At 36.7% G+C, this 13,541-nt stretch overlaps 1 protein-coding gene across 1 annotated transcript in view; it reads right to left on the bottom strand.

The window, feature by feature from the left end:
* The window catches only part of LOC150088448 (amino acid transporter heavy chain SLC3A1-like), a 97,985-nt gene that overhangs the window by 45,462 nt on the left and 38,982 nt on the right, over window positions 1-13,541 (bottom strand). The window lies entirely within an intron of this gene.

Below are 13,541 nucleotides of genomic sequence, written 5' to 3'. Positions count from 1 at the left end.
TAATTATTCCCACGTGTAGTGTACAATAATTATTATTTTTTTGGTTGGTTACAAAAGAGAATTGTTCTGAAGTTTAAAATGCATGTAATGTTTCTAATAACAAGAGTTGGAAATGCCAGTTGATTGCTAATGTATGAATTCTTATGCACCACACGTTTCTCGCATTTAACCAAATGTAATGCTGTTGCTGTTATGCACGGGGTGTTTTACTGTTTCTTTTATCCATTACGTGTTATCCTTCAAGGTCTGGTGAAAGTTTTAATCTTTTACTTTTTTTTGGGGGCTTTCTAAAGATGCATTAACAGCCTCTGTTGTTGAAAGATTCATTCGCAAAATCAAATAGAGAAAACATTTGTTGGAGTTAAAAAATCAAATTCGTAAAATATCGAATTATTTTTGTCTATAAAAGAAAGATGATACTCAAGTACATTAATGAATGTATTCAGCTTTAGAAGGCTTCGAGACACCTTTGTTTCTCAATATTTCTCTGGTTAATACTTTATTACCCAAGACATGGAATTTGATTCTTATAGAATCAAATAAGATCGACAGTACCACCTTATTAGACCACCAACAACTCCCAAAAAAAAGGCCAATTATTTAGCTTCTTCTCTGTGGATGTTTAATAAATGCATCACTGTTGTATTTGATATAACCATGGTTGCTGCTGCTCTAGCAACCATGGTTACGTACAGTGGAATCAGACAGACTGCTGCGAATTTATACAGGATGGAAATATGTAGGATAGAAAAAATAAAAATAATTTCTACTCTTTTCTAGAGAGCCATTTATTTCTCTTTTTCCACGAAGTGTATTTTTTTTTTTTCTTTTAGTGTGGGGGCGCGTAAATAAGGCGTCATCATTTCGCCATCAGGGGGTTTTAAATTTCGAAGTGCCTTTTGCGACTGCACTTTCTTTTCAGCTAACAGAAAGAAACTTTGAAGACGTGACTACTAGCTGCACGTGATTCATCAAACGGAATCATTTCTCACCTGTCATTGAAGGGAAAACTTTTCCATTTCTACATCGCACGGTTAGCGGTGGGGTTGGTGGCTGTGGACAACAGATCTCCTTTCACGAGACACTCCGCACGTTACGGGCAAAATGAACGGTTTTAACAAAGCTACGTGGAATGACTGAGTGCTGGCTGGTTTCGCTAGGGGGACGGACGAGGGGTGGGAGGGATCCGTTAGACTGTTCTACTGTAGATGGAATCCAGATAGTTCTCAAATTGGCTGTTGTTCGTTTTTTTTTTGCATTCAGTATGAATATAGTAATATTAATACAATATCCGAGGGATGTTTGCAAAGTAAGGTAACCTTTTTCAAAAGGTTATTTAAAATCTTCTGTTTATATACCGGCAGGATGATATAGGCCAGAAAGGTTTACAATCAATCATTTTTGATAAGAATATATTCATTTGTCGTATGTAGTAGTCACGTGACTGAAAAATATGACTAATGAATATGGTCAACTGAAACTTGACCACCTGGACACATCAGGCGAAGTGCCCGACCAGTGAAAGAACGTATATTAAGGCAAACTGGTGAATTACCTTTAGCCATATAGTAACCAGTCACATTCGATGACTGGTGGTATACCTTACCACGTAAAGAAATGGTTTTGGACTGACTGTCATGCTAATACAGTAGATGACGGACTTATGTGGACTTCTGTGCGATTTCTGCACTCCAGACAGACTAATTGGCCGCCGTAGCCGAGGGTGCATAAGTATACGTACTTTCAGTGACCGGGATTAAAGTCCATGACTGCTGAATACCGTGCTGATTGTATTCTCTCTGACAGTGTGGTCGTCCAGGAGTATAAACAAAATTTATTTTATTTAATTGTCCGCATTTCTTCATTTCTCCACATTTCACGTAGAGGAGTCATTTTGGTTTTGTCGCTTCATGTCAACAAAGTTGTACATAGTGTTGTAACAAGGATAAACAAAACACAGCTTCATCATCAGCCATTATAAATCCACTGCAGGATGAAGGCCTCTCCAGCAACTTTCCAGTTCCTTCTGTTTTGTGCAATGGCCATTCATTTACTGCCCACGAACTCTTGAATTTCATCTGTCCATCTCCGTTGTTATCTTCCAGGTTTTCTTTTAGCTCCTCTTGGGTACCATTCCGTTATTTTCTTAGTCCATCTGTCATCATGTCTTCCAGCTATGTGTGCTGCCCAAGACCATTTTAGTTCTTTAGTTTTGATAAGAATGTCCTTTACTTGAGTTTGCTGCCTAATCCATGTGTTTCTCTTCTTATCTAACAGTCAGATTCCCAATATAATTCGTTCCATTCTTCGCTGTGTAGTTCTCAGCTTCTCTTCCATTCTTTCGTTATGTTATCTTCCATTCTTTTGGTGAGTGCCCAAGTTTCACTTCCATAAGTCATGGTGGGGAGTATACATTGGTTCATTATTTTACGTTTCAGACAAACTGGGATATTGCTCCTCAGTATGTGACTATATTTCCTGAATGCTATCCATCCAAAATTTATTCTTCTCTTGATTTCCAGCCATTTATCACATTACTACACCTAATGACTTGTCCAAGGTAAGTATAGGAATCCACCTTTCTAATTACTGCTCCTTCAACGATTATATCCCTTTCTATGGCATACTTGTTCATCATTACTTTTGTTTTAGCCATATTCATCTTTAGTCCGAAATTCTTACTAACTGTGCATAACTGATTAATATTTTCTTCTAATTCTTTGGGATCGTGGGTTATGACCACAATGTCATCTGCAAATCGCAAATGATTTAGGTATTGTCCATTCACATTGACTCCTTTCTGTGGCCAGACCAGCCGAACCTTCTGAAAGCTCTTCAAGGGCAGCAGTAAACAACTTCGGAAATATTGTCTCCTCAAACTCCGTTCTCAATTTTATGTACCATTACTTAGGCAAAGGTCCATTGTTAGGAAAGTCCCGGTTTCCTCTCCCTTTTAAATCATCCTTCGTATTAAATACTTATATAGAATGATGAGTCCCATAAAGCGCTACAATAAGTTAGCTTTGCATTTTGGGGGATAAATTTCGTAACAAGAGGAACTTCCGGTTTTTTCTGCATAATATTATACAGAGTAATTACTCAAAAAAATCTTAAATAATACAGAATAAAAACTTGTTTTCTTATTTCGTACCATTTTATGTCCATCTTTCAAAACTACGATCACCTGTCTGACAGCTGTGGAAAATTTTCGAATATTGAATCACAAATCGTACTCTTCGCGATTGTCAACAACTTTAAATGAATAGGTGGAGTAGCTTTTGGTTACAATAAAGTTATTCGTTCTGTATTTCATCGTACACTTCCAGTAGTTTACTTCCAGCTCGACAATTCGTGGCGACAATATTATTTTATCCAACCTTCGAAGTAGGAAAATTCTTTCTGAAATCTAATAATCCAATAACGCTCCAGTATTGACATGCTGGAACCTCTTTGGAACGGGGAAAAACCTTGGCTGTTGCCACCTGACGAAATGTTAACAGCGTTAAAAGATAGAAGCGGATCAAATAACCCTGGTACGGTGTACCGACTCTTGGCACGCGCACCCACTTAACGAGATGTGGAAATTCTAAATCTTAAGCAAGAAGACTAATCGTACTCCGGACCACACAACATCGGGAAACATCACAGCCGTCAGGACTCCGGCAAAACAGCCGTCACGAGGGTCGCTACAAAAATCAATATTTAAAAGTCATTACCTCGGCCGCAGCATGGAGTGAGGGGGGTGGTTGTGGGGGGGAGAATGGCAAGTGAAATTGTAGCGAACAAATAAAATAAGAAAATCGCTTCGGATGACAAATGGGTTTGCTAAACATGTCACACTGTCGGTAGTTATCAGATTTCGTTCCCCTCGCGCTGCTGATTGTGCCGTCGCGGCCGAGTTAGTGAGGAGGCCACGTCGGCAGTGTTTGCTCGTCCGCCCCGACAGGCGAAACGTGCGCCGCAGTAATGGCACGCGCTTTATAAAAATAATAATCTCGAGCACTTTGTTCCTCCGCTGTGTACGCGCTTCGCTGTATCTAACGTTCGTTATTGAGAGGGAATAAGGTACGGGGAGACCCTTTTTTTTCTTTACCCCCTTCTCCACTCGCCCCTTTTCATTTCTTTGTTAAACGCGAGTGGTGTTTGCACTGTCATCTGGCTGCAAGATCAAACAAAGGTGGCAATGCGAAACGTACTAGTCAGTCGAGAGAGAGAGAGAGAGAGAGAGAGAGAGAACGAAGGATAAGATGTTTGGGGAGGAAATTTCAAACACGATTTGCTCAAAAACACGCTCAGTTTTCATTGCTGGAGTATTTTATTGATGCATGATTATTGGATGAACACCTGGATTTCTACCACGCAGATACTTGGGCTTTTATAAGCGTACAATGAGTTGAGTTCTCGTTTAAATTACTTCTCCACTGCATGAAACTTAAAAGGGTGCGTTGAGAGGAGGAAACAAATTACTTCCAACAGATCGAATCCAGCCACCGACAACTGTATTGTGGCTGAGCCTTTCAATCACGGAAAAATTCCTCCGCCTTTAACATGTTTTATCATCGCATTCTTTTGTTTTTTTTGGAAATTATAACGCGTATAAACAAGCTTGGTCATCCTTGGTTGTTTGTTTTTTTTTTCTTGGAGTGAGATTGGGGGGCAGAAGGTATTTTCTTCAAATTAACTAAGGAAATGCGAGTTAATTTGAACATCCTGGCTGCTAGTGCCATTTGTTTCGTACTTTATTTGACCGTGTATCCAAAGAAGGCAGGAGTTTTTTTTGTCTAACATACTTCTTAGAAAAAAAAAAACAAGTTTTCCTTAATCAGAGTTTATGATGGTTAAGAAAATGAGTTTTTCTCATTTATGGTTAAATTTCCCTTCTGAATTAAGGCCTCAGTGATAGTGTCTCTATTTGGACAATTCGATTTCAAAAACTCTGAACCCCGGAGTTCTTAAAGACGGGAGGAATTCTTAAACTCTTGAACGCTGTATATATGCACCATTCCAGGAGGGAGGGAATCAAGAGAGAGAAAGAGTAGGTAAAAATTTCTATCCAATTCAAATTTACAAAGTATATTGAAGAAAGAATATCCCGGCAAGGGTCATTTTATTTTTTTTCCGCCATCTTAAAACAAAATGGCGACACTGAAATTAAAAGTTCGTTTTGAATTGGTGTTTACAGTCCAATATAAAAGTAATCTTACAATACTTGAGAGGGAGCTAAGGGTACCAAGACGGGAACATTTTTTTTATTTCGATCTGCAATTTCGAAATGAGATTGAAATATCCTTTATTCACCATCAAGAATTGGGAAGCAGAGTCCACTAGTTCCAATTAGAACTTCCTGTTTATCCTCCTATTTCGCATTATTATATAAAAAAGATTGAGCTCATTTATACAGCGAGGTATAAATGAGTTCGAATCTTGTAATGTCATCTCCATGAAATTGAAAATCAACTATTAACTAATTTCTAAATAAAAATAATAAATAGATTAATAACTCGCTGTTTATCTTGGTTATTACACTATTGAATTACAATTCTGAAGTTGTCCTACTTCATCTAGTCCTGGACTACATCCACTGCTTTCTGTATTGTACGAAATTACCAGATTCATGGCTTTTCATCCCGAAGAACAGCCCTGAATTTATCAGACGATAAAATGTTTTCATTTTAGAATGATATTGGCGAATATATCATGATATGTTGAATACCTGTACATTTGTGCAAGCCACAGATATTAAGTGTCCTAAGCTTCTAGATATGCATTAATTAAACCTGTTAACTGCATTCTCTGTTTCCACTACCAGTACTACCGCAATTAACTTACCAACACACCATTGTATCCTTTGCCGTTTTCTAAGCTAAAGGGCAAAAGCAGCTTGCGTTTCTGAAATAAGAGTTAATCCTTGGACGATTTTGTTACACTACCTGGGCTTAAGTTCTAAAGTAAGTGTCTTGGAATTCCGTTATGAAGATTGATGCTTCTCAAAAGAAGATCTTGTGGTCTGTGGACACATCATGTTAAGCTTCTACTCTCAGAACTGTTTAGTTCACTGAGATGGCAAAAGCTTGGCGAAGAAGATATTTGACTTCTGGCCAGAAAACTCCAACTTTTTAGTTCAGGTTTTTGGAAATTTTGTTCTTTTATTGCTTTCCTAGGAAATTTTAAAGAAACAGAATTGAAGAAATCTATGGTTTATTTTTAAAACAGTTTTATTACCACGAAAAGGAAGCTGATGTAGAAGATTCGACTATTATTTAAAAATTTTTGGGATTTTTATTTGTCCGATTTTAATGAAATTTAGAGTTATACACGTGGATGGACAGTAAAATAGTATTTGCCGAATTTTAATGAAAATTGGCCTAATTTTAATGAACCGTGGGATTTCTCTACGAGTCTTCAGAGCTAAGTATAAAGTTTTATGAAAATTCATCTAGTGGGACAAGCTGAAAATTCATCTTTTTACAAAATCACACTGGACATTGTCATTTGGTAGAAATGATAAAAGGACCCTGAAATAAATTTACCCTCCCATTTAGAGACTGTATTTAAGTGATATTCAGATTGTACTCTCCTGGAATACTTAGATTTATAATTTGTGTCTTCTGTCTAGATACCATCAGTGAGGGGATTTCCAAAATAGTTTTCTCAATTTTATTATTTATAAAATAACTTGGTGATAATTATTCATCTAAGTTTGCACACACAAGTTTATATTAGGTTACATCGTAGTCTATAACCTGAGTAAACGAAGAGGTTATGCTCATTGTCAAGGTCATATATAAACCGTGTATTAATAATCCTTATACGTAGATAAATAACGATTAAATACATTCACAGTTGTACTATCTTGGCAAAAGTTTGATGGCTGATAGGTTGGTTCTTTGTAGTAAGTTTAAGGCGCATTAGCAACTGGCCATATTGTTCAGTGTATGTCTGTAAACTGTAATTGGTTTACTCTAACAAAATATTTCTCTTTCTAAGAAAGAGAAAAATTATGGTTCCCGAAACCGGTTAACTCGGCCATGTTGTGAAAAAGGTTCATAAAAACTCTTCTCGTCATCAACGGAATTTGAACCCTGATCTTTTCCATCCGATGTGGGGAGGACAGCGATTATGCCAACTGTGCTACTCACGAGGATCCAAATTCTCGTAGCACTTGTTAGGAGACATGATTATGAGATAGCAAACCTGGCGCAAATTTTAAATATTTCCCCTTTTTCGTTTAATTTCAAGGTGTCTTTCAAATTTAGCTATAGATGATGGGGCACATTGTACATATTAGCTGGTATTTATGAGATCAGACCTGCTACGCTTAGTACTCAGTTAGGGAAGGAGTAATCAATCTAATGAAGTCGTTGCCTTACTAGATAATAGAACGTAGGAGCATACACGACAGCACTCGTATGTATGCTGTAATGGATGCTCCTACGCTTCGGTTTATGAAGGTTTTATGACGATTTGTCATGCAACTGCTCATACGAGTGCTGTAATGGATGCTTCTATGCTCAATTATCTAGTTGGGCAAGATTCCTAGCTGTTAAACGGCTTTATAGCAATAGGAGAAAGCATATCCTATTTTTCTTTGATTGATAAATAAGGAACTCGGTAATAAAAGGAAAGGCTTCTCGTTCTGTGTTTTCCAATTAGGAGAAGCGTCTCATTAATAACCAGTGGGAAAAAATCCCCTTAAAAGGCGTAGGAGAAGAGGAAAACAAATATGCATCATAATTAATTTAGATTTTATTCTTCTACTACCTTTTGTCAATTTGTTAGTTTATGCAGAACAGACAACGTAAAATATATAATCGAAATACAGTGATATAATCGAAATGAAATAAATGACTCATTCAACTGTTTATGCACAATATAAAAATAATATTGGTTTTACCAATAAATTTAGCATATGATATAGATATTTGTGTTAAAACTCCCCACTTATTTTAGGGATAATAAAAACGTCTATACAAATATTAAATACCAAATGATATAGGCGATTAGCAATGAGAATCGCTGAACTAAATCGGCGATGAGCTCTCAGAAAACATAATTTGGACTCTTGCAATTTAGAAGTACTTTTCTATAGCTGTAGTGTTATGAAATAATCACAGATGCCTTGAATGCGCATATACCATTAAAAAAATACTCCACGAGGAGGGTTCCAAGTTGGATGACTAGCGAAGTTGCCACATTACTTGAGCAGAAAAAGGTGGCATGGAAAGGTTACAGAGCAATAAAAAGTACTGAAGCCTATAACAGCTACAAGGTGATGTGTAATAGAGCCACAGAAAAGGTTCGACAGGCAAAGGCAGTTTATGAGAAATCACTAGCAAACAGAGCAAAGAGGGGGGGATAAAGAATTCTTCACATATATAAATGCCAAGAAGAGCAGGACAAACCAGATCGGACCTTTACGTAAGGGAAAGGGGATAGTAATAAATACACCAGCTGCCGTTGCAGATGAACTCAACAGTTATTTTGCATTGATATTTACAAATGAAAAGCCTTTTGTGGCAAAGGGAAATTGTGGGAGCGAAGTTAAAAAATATGTAATTAATGATATTGAAATTTTGCAAGATTATTTAATGAAAAAACTTTCGAGCCTACAGACCAGTAAAGCTCCTGGAGTTGATGGAATATACCCTATAATCTTAAGAGAGGCGGCAAGCGAGTGCATTGAACCATTGAGGCTAATTATGCGAGCATCGTTAGACTCTGGGGAGGTTCCCTTGGATTGGAAAAGTGCAAATGTATCTCCCATACATAAGGGTGGCTCTAAAAGTGAAGTTGAAAATTATCGACCTGTCAGTCTGACTTCAGTAGTAGGGAAAATCATGGAGGCATTGATCAAGGGTGGAATTCAGGATCATTTGGATCGAATTGAAATTCTCAAGGATACTCAGCATGGTTTCGTAAAGGGAAAATCATGTTTAACAAATCTGGTTCGCTATTTCGAAAGGGTCACTCGCGAGCTGGATTTAGGGAATAATTTCGACATTGTTTATTTAGATTTCAGCAAAGCTTTTGACTCAGTCCCACATGAGCGGTTGCTTTATAAGCTGGAACAGGTTGGAATCACTGGGAAAATCCTTAGATGGATAGAAGGATGGCTTCAGGGCAGGAGGCAGAGGGTTGTGATAAATGGCTATTCCTCAGATTGGGTTGATGTAAGAAGTGGGGTTCCCCAAGGATCAGTATTAGGACCACTGTTGTTTTTAATTTTCATAAACGACATTGATGAAGGGATAGAGGGCGTGATGTCTAAATTTGCAGATGATGTTAAAATTGGGAGAGTAGTTAATGATCACTGTCAAGCTGAGCTTCTTCAGACAGACCTAGATAGACTTCAGGAATGGTCAGAAAAATGGCAGCTGTGCTTTTAATCCAACAAAGTGTAAGGTATTACACCTGGGAAACAGTAATCCCAAAAAAACTTATTCACTTGGTGGAGTTCAACTAAACCCAGTATTGGAGGAAAGGGCCTTGGGTGTTACGATACGGTCAGACATGAAATTCTCTGAGCATTGTAAACAGGTTGCAAGGAAGGCCCATGGTGTCCTATCGATGATCTATCGAACTTTTGCAAGTAGAGATAGGGACGTGATAATCCCATTATATAAGGCTTATGTTAGATCACACTTGGAATACTGTGTTCAAGTATGGAGACCGCACCTGAAGAAAGACATCGAGCTTCTTGAGAGGGTGCAAAGAAGGGTAACTCGCCTGGTGAGATCGGCAAAAGGGCGTCCTTATGAAGAAAGACTTCGAATATGTGGGTTGCAGAGTTTGGAAACTAGACACCTTAGAGGAGATTTGATTGAGGTGTTTAAGGCTCTGAGAGGCATCAGTAAAATGAATGAGGACAAAATTTTCAAGATTATAAATGATGCTAGAACCAGGGGACATAAATTCAAGTTACGGGGGGAAATGTTTAGATTGGACTGCAGGAAGTTCTATTTTAGCCAGCGAGTTATAAATTACTGGATTAAGTTGCCTTCATGGGTGGTAGAGGCCGACAGTTTGGGGAAATTGAAAGGTCATCTGGATAGTACTTTCGGGTAAGGGAAGCGCATAGGATGATAGGTTTAATTTCCTTTTTATTTATTTTTTATTTTATTTTTTTTTTATTTATTAATTATTATTATTTAGTTATTTATTTATTTATTTATTTTTGTTTTTATCATTGTTTTGTTCGGATTTTTTTTTTTGGCTGGTGCAGCATAAGCCATAGGCTTTCTTGCACCATGCGGCCGTTACTAATACTAATAATGGTGTACTTCCAACGGACGAGATTAAAGCCAAAATTCGAACTATAAATTAGAAATCAGTTTGAGACTAAGCAAAAAGTTACAGATAAAAAACAGTCAAAATGGAAAAATCATATTCACTATTACAAACAGAAGAAACAAAATCCTTTTCTTAAATAGAATAAACCGATTTTTACTTAGTGAGGTCACAAAGGTGTAGAATCAATCGATGGGTGAATAGAAATTGAATTGCTTTGCTGCCCACATAAGAAGTTCGAGGGTAGAATTTTGATTTATAGTGAGTGATGGAGTTAGTCTAGTAGTCCCTTCAAAAAGGGAGAAGCAGTTGCTGGACAAGGACTGGGGAGGAAAAATGGATGGCAGGACTTGCAAGATAAAACTGGAGCTACAAAGAAACTGCAGCTGCAAGTAAAGAAATGAAGAAAGATGACTTCTATAAAATAGAGGAGTTCACAACTTGCGATGATTTCGAATTTTAATACCGAAAAACCAAATTTTTAAAGAAGGTTCTTTTTGAGTTACTTTTGTAGAAAAGTTGGTGAAAGTTGAATGAGCAGAAGTGTTCCCCAAAGGAAGGCACTTAGAGGTGGCTTGCTTTGGCGAAAGCCCTAAATTAAAAAAAAAGAGAAATGGTGGCAGCAAAGAGGCACAATAGTGTAACAGCTTCTTGAATGAGTTCGTGCGCAGCCATTATACATGACTTGTTTGTTTGTAGAGGCATTGGTTCGAATCCGGTCTCCAACAGCATTCGAACCCAAACCTTTACATTAAATTTTTAGCCGGGACTGGAGTTTTCATAAAGCATTTTTGATGAAAGGAGTACGGTTGTCCATGTGAATTATTGCGCGATTTTCAGTCGGCATAGCATGTAAATCAGCTCAAAAACATATTGATTTGAAGCTGATTTGAATTTCTTGTTGCTACTGGTCCCACTAACTTTAACCTCCGCTTGGAAGTAAAGACATAAAAAGCCATATAAAAATATAGCCGAAAACCTTCAATAATTGGAGAGAGGGGAGTGCATGTTTAATATTTTTACCCAGATGAAAAATACTTAGCAGTCATGCTGTCTGGCACTCTGCATCCAGCCCCGACCATTGGAGTAATGGGAGAAAATTCGATGGAATGAGACTTGATTTTTTAAATAATTTATCCTTCATGGAACTCATCCCTCATCGGTTTGTTTTTTCAAAAGTACACCGAAGACATTTTTAAGATCAAACCGAGGACAGGGAGCAGCTTTCCCATCGAGAGGGAAAAAAACCTATTAATTAGGGCAAAATAAAGGGAGAAATTCGATTTTGAATTTAAAACCAAGAAAAACTTAAGATATTAATGCAATGGATCATCGCAGATCTTTCACTGTTTATGGCTTGTGTTTATAATCGATGCCAATTATCTTTGCTCTTTTATTCAAAATTAGTACCTCTTTTTCATAAAGAAATTTAAAACCTAAACGAACCTTTGTGAATAAATACTGAAAAAAAATCTGGAACATCAACTCCAAATCTAGCCTCCTGCAGGAGAAAGAAAAAAAACAGCGCAATATTATCAAAGCCCTTGAATTTAAATTATAGTTCTTCGCCGAAATATATGAAAATGATAAGGAATCATTATCGTTAAAGGAAGTCTGGGAAAATCTTGAATGCATGGAACAACGATGAACCATTAATCAAATTTTTTTGGCCTCAGAGGTCACTACTGTCAGTTTCAGTTTTCAAGCAGCCATATGTACAAGCTCGTGGTAGCTCTCTTTTGTATGTGCTGGCTATAAGCTATTTATACAATGAAATAAGATCGTTTGTTATCGATCGAATTCTTTTGCAATAACGCTTATCATCTAAACTGTATTCTACTTTGTAATTTCCACTGATAAATATCCCTAGACGGAAATAGCTACCAGCAAGGAGAAATTGGTAGCATAACTCAAACTTCTATATAAGTGCATCCATTAGAGAAAGCAGTGGTGACCGAATATATTAGATGAAATGCATTTTTCAGTGAATAGGTCCTTCCTTTATCTCAAATAGCTGGCGGTTCAACATCACAAGCTTGAAAAATATCCACTCTTAATGTTATCAGGAGATGGATTCTATTTCTGAATCTAGTGCAATTGCAACCCACTAAAAATAGTCAACACTGTATAGATTTTTCTTCATCGGTAGATGTATTTTCAAGGATAATAGATGGAATATTTTTTATCATCTTCTTACCACAAACGATAATCATAACAAATACATTTATAGAGAACTATCAGCAATATCAGATGTCTTTAGAAACGTACAGAGATTTGGTGTTGGATATTTTTATTTTGCTCCAAGACCATGAGGCCTCGTGTTGAGTTAAATGGATTACATTTTGTGTAAAAAAACTCTAAAATCTCAGCACAAATGAATAAATTTCTTTTATTTGATTTTACGTTCCTTTAAAATATAATTATTTAAAACACCACGGTTTTTATAATAGTGGCCAATAATTCGTGGTTCTTTATGGCTTCCATAGCTAGTTGGAGGAGAGAATATGGCATCTTTCAAAGAAGAAACACTTCCAGCTTTCCTTCTGCGCTGCTTTGATAAAATTACATTATTGGAAACTTCTTGCACACCGATAATCTCCAGTTGGTTATGTTCTGACATATCTGAAATCGGTTTCTTTCTTTCATTGATTGTAACAAGAAAAATACCATTTCTTTGGAGTCCCGCTTATTACCTCTTCGCAGTTTTATGTCAAAAAATAACAAACATTCGCATTCTGCCGAGCTAAGAAATCACTTTTCTAGATAACATAAATTAATTCAAATTGAGAATTCTTAAAAAAATGTAGACAGCGGTAAAGCGCATTATTTTTTTTACAGAAATCGCAGATAAATCTTCGTTTCTTCGCTTGTTTGGATACCTTTTTTAATATTAGACTGGAAAATATTCCAGTTTCCAAACAAATCAGTTTATTTCTTATATCTTCCATCTTTAACGTTGTCTCCATCTTTCCTCTCTAGAAAAATTGGAATGGTACATTTGGAATATTGCAGACACACCAAACTTTACTGTTATGTTCTTTCTACTCTTCCTTGGATAGTAGATTAGAATCCAATTTTAAGGCCAATGTTCTTCTCTTAGGCCAGAAGAACACACCTACCATGAACGATCAAGTTTTGTTAAAAATTAACACCAAATAATATTTATCTGTCTTTATTTGAGAAGAAAGTTTATTAACTTATTTTATTTAAATATATCAGCTCATTCTAAAACCGATATCCTATCTCATGAATAA

The sequence above is a fragment of the Mastigoproctus giganteus genome, chromosome 3 (genome assembly GCF_048544385.1).
Source record: "Mastigoproctus giganteus isolate SK-2022 chromosome 3, ASM4854438v1, whole genome shotgun sequence".
NCBI classification, from domain to species: Eukaryota; Metazoa; Arthropoda; class Arachnida; order Uropygi; family Thelyphonidae; genus Mastigoproctus; species Mastigoproctus giganteus.
The sequence above is the reverse complement of the archived record's forward strand: the minus strand, read 5'-3'. Positions and strand labels throughout refer to the sequence as shown.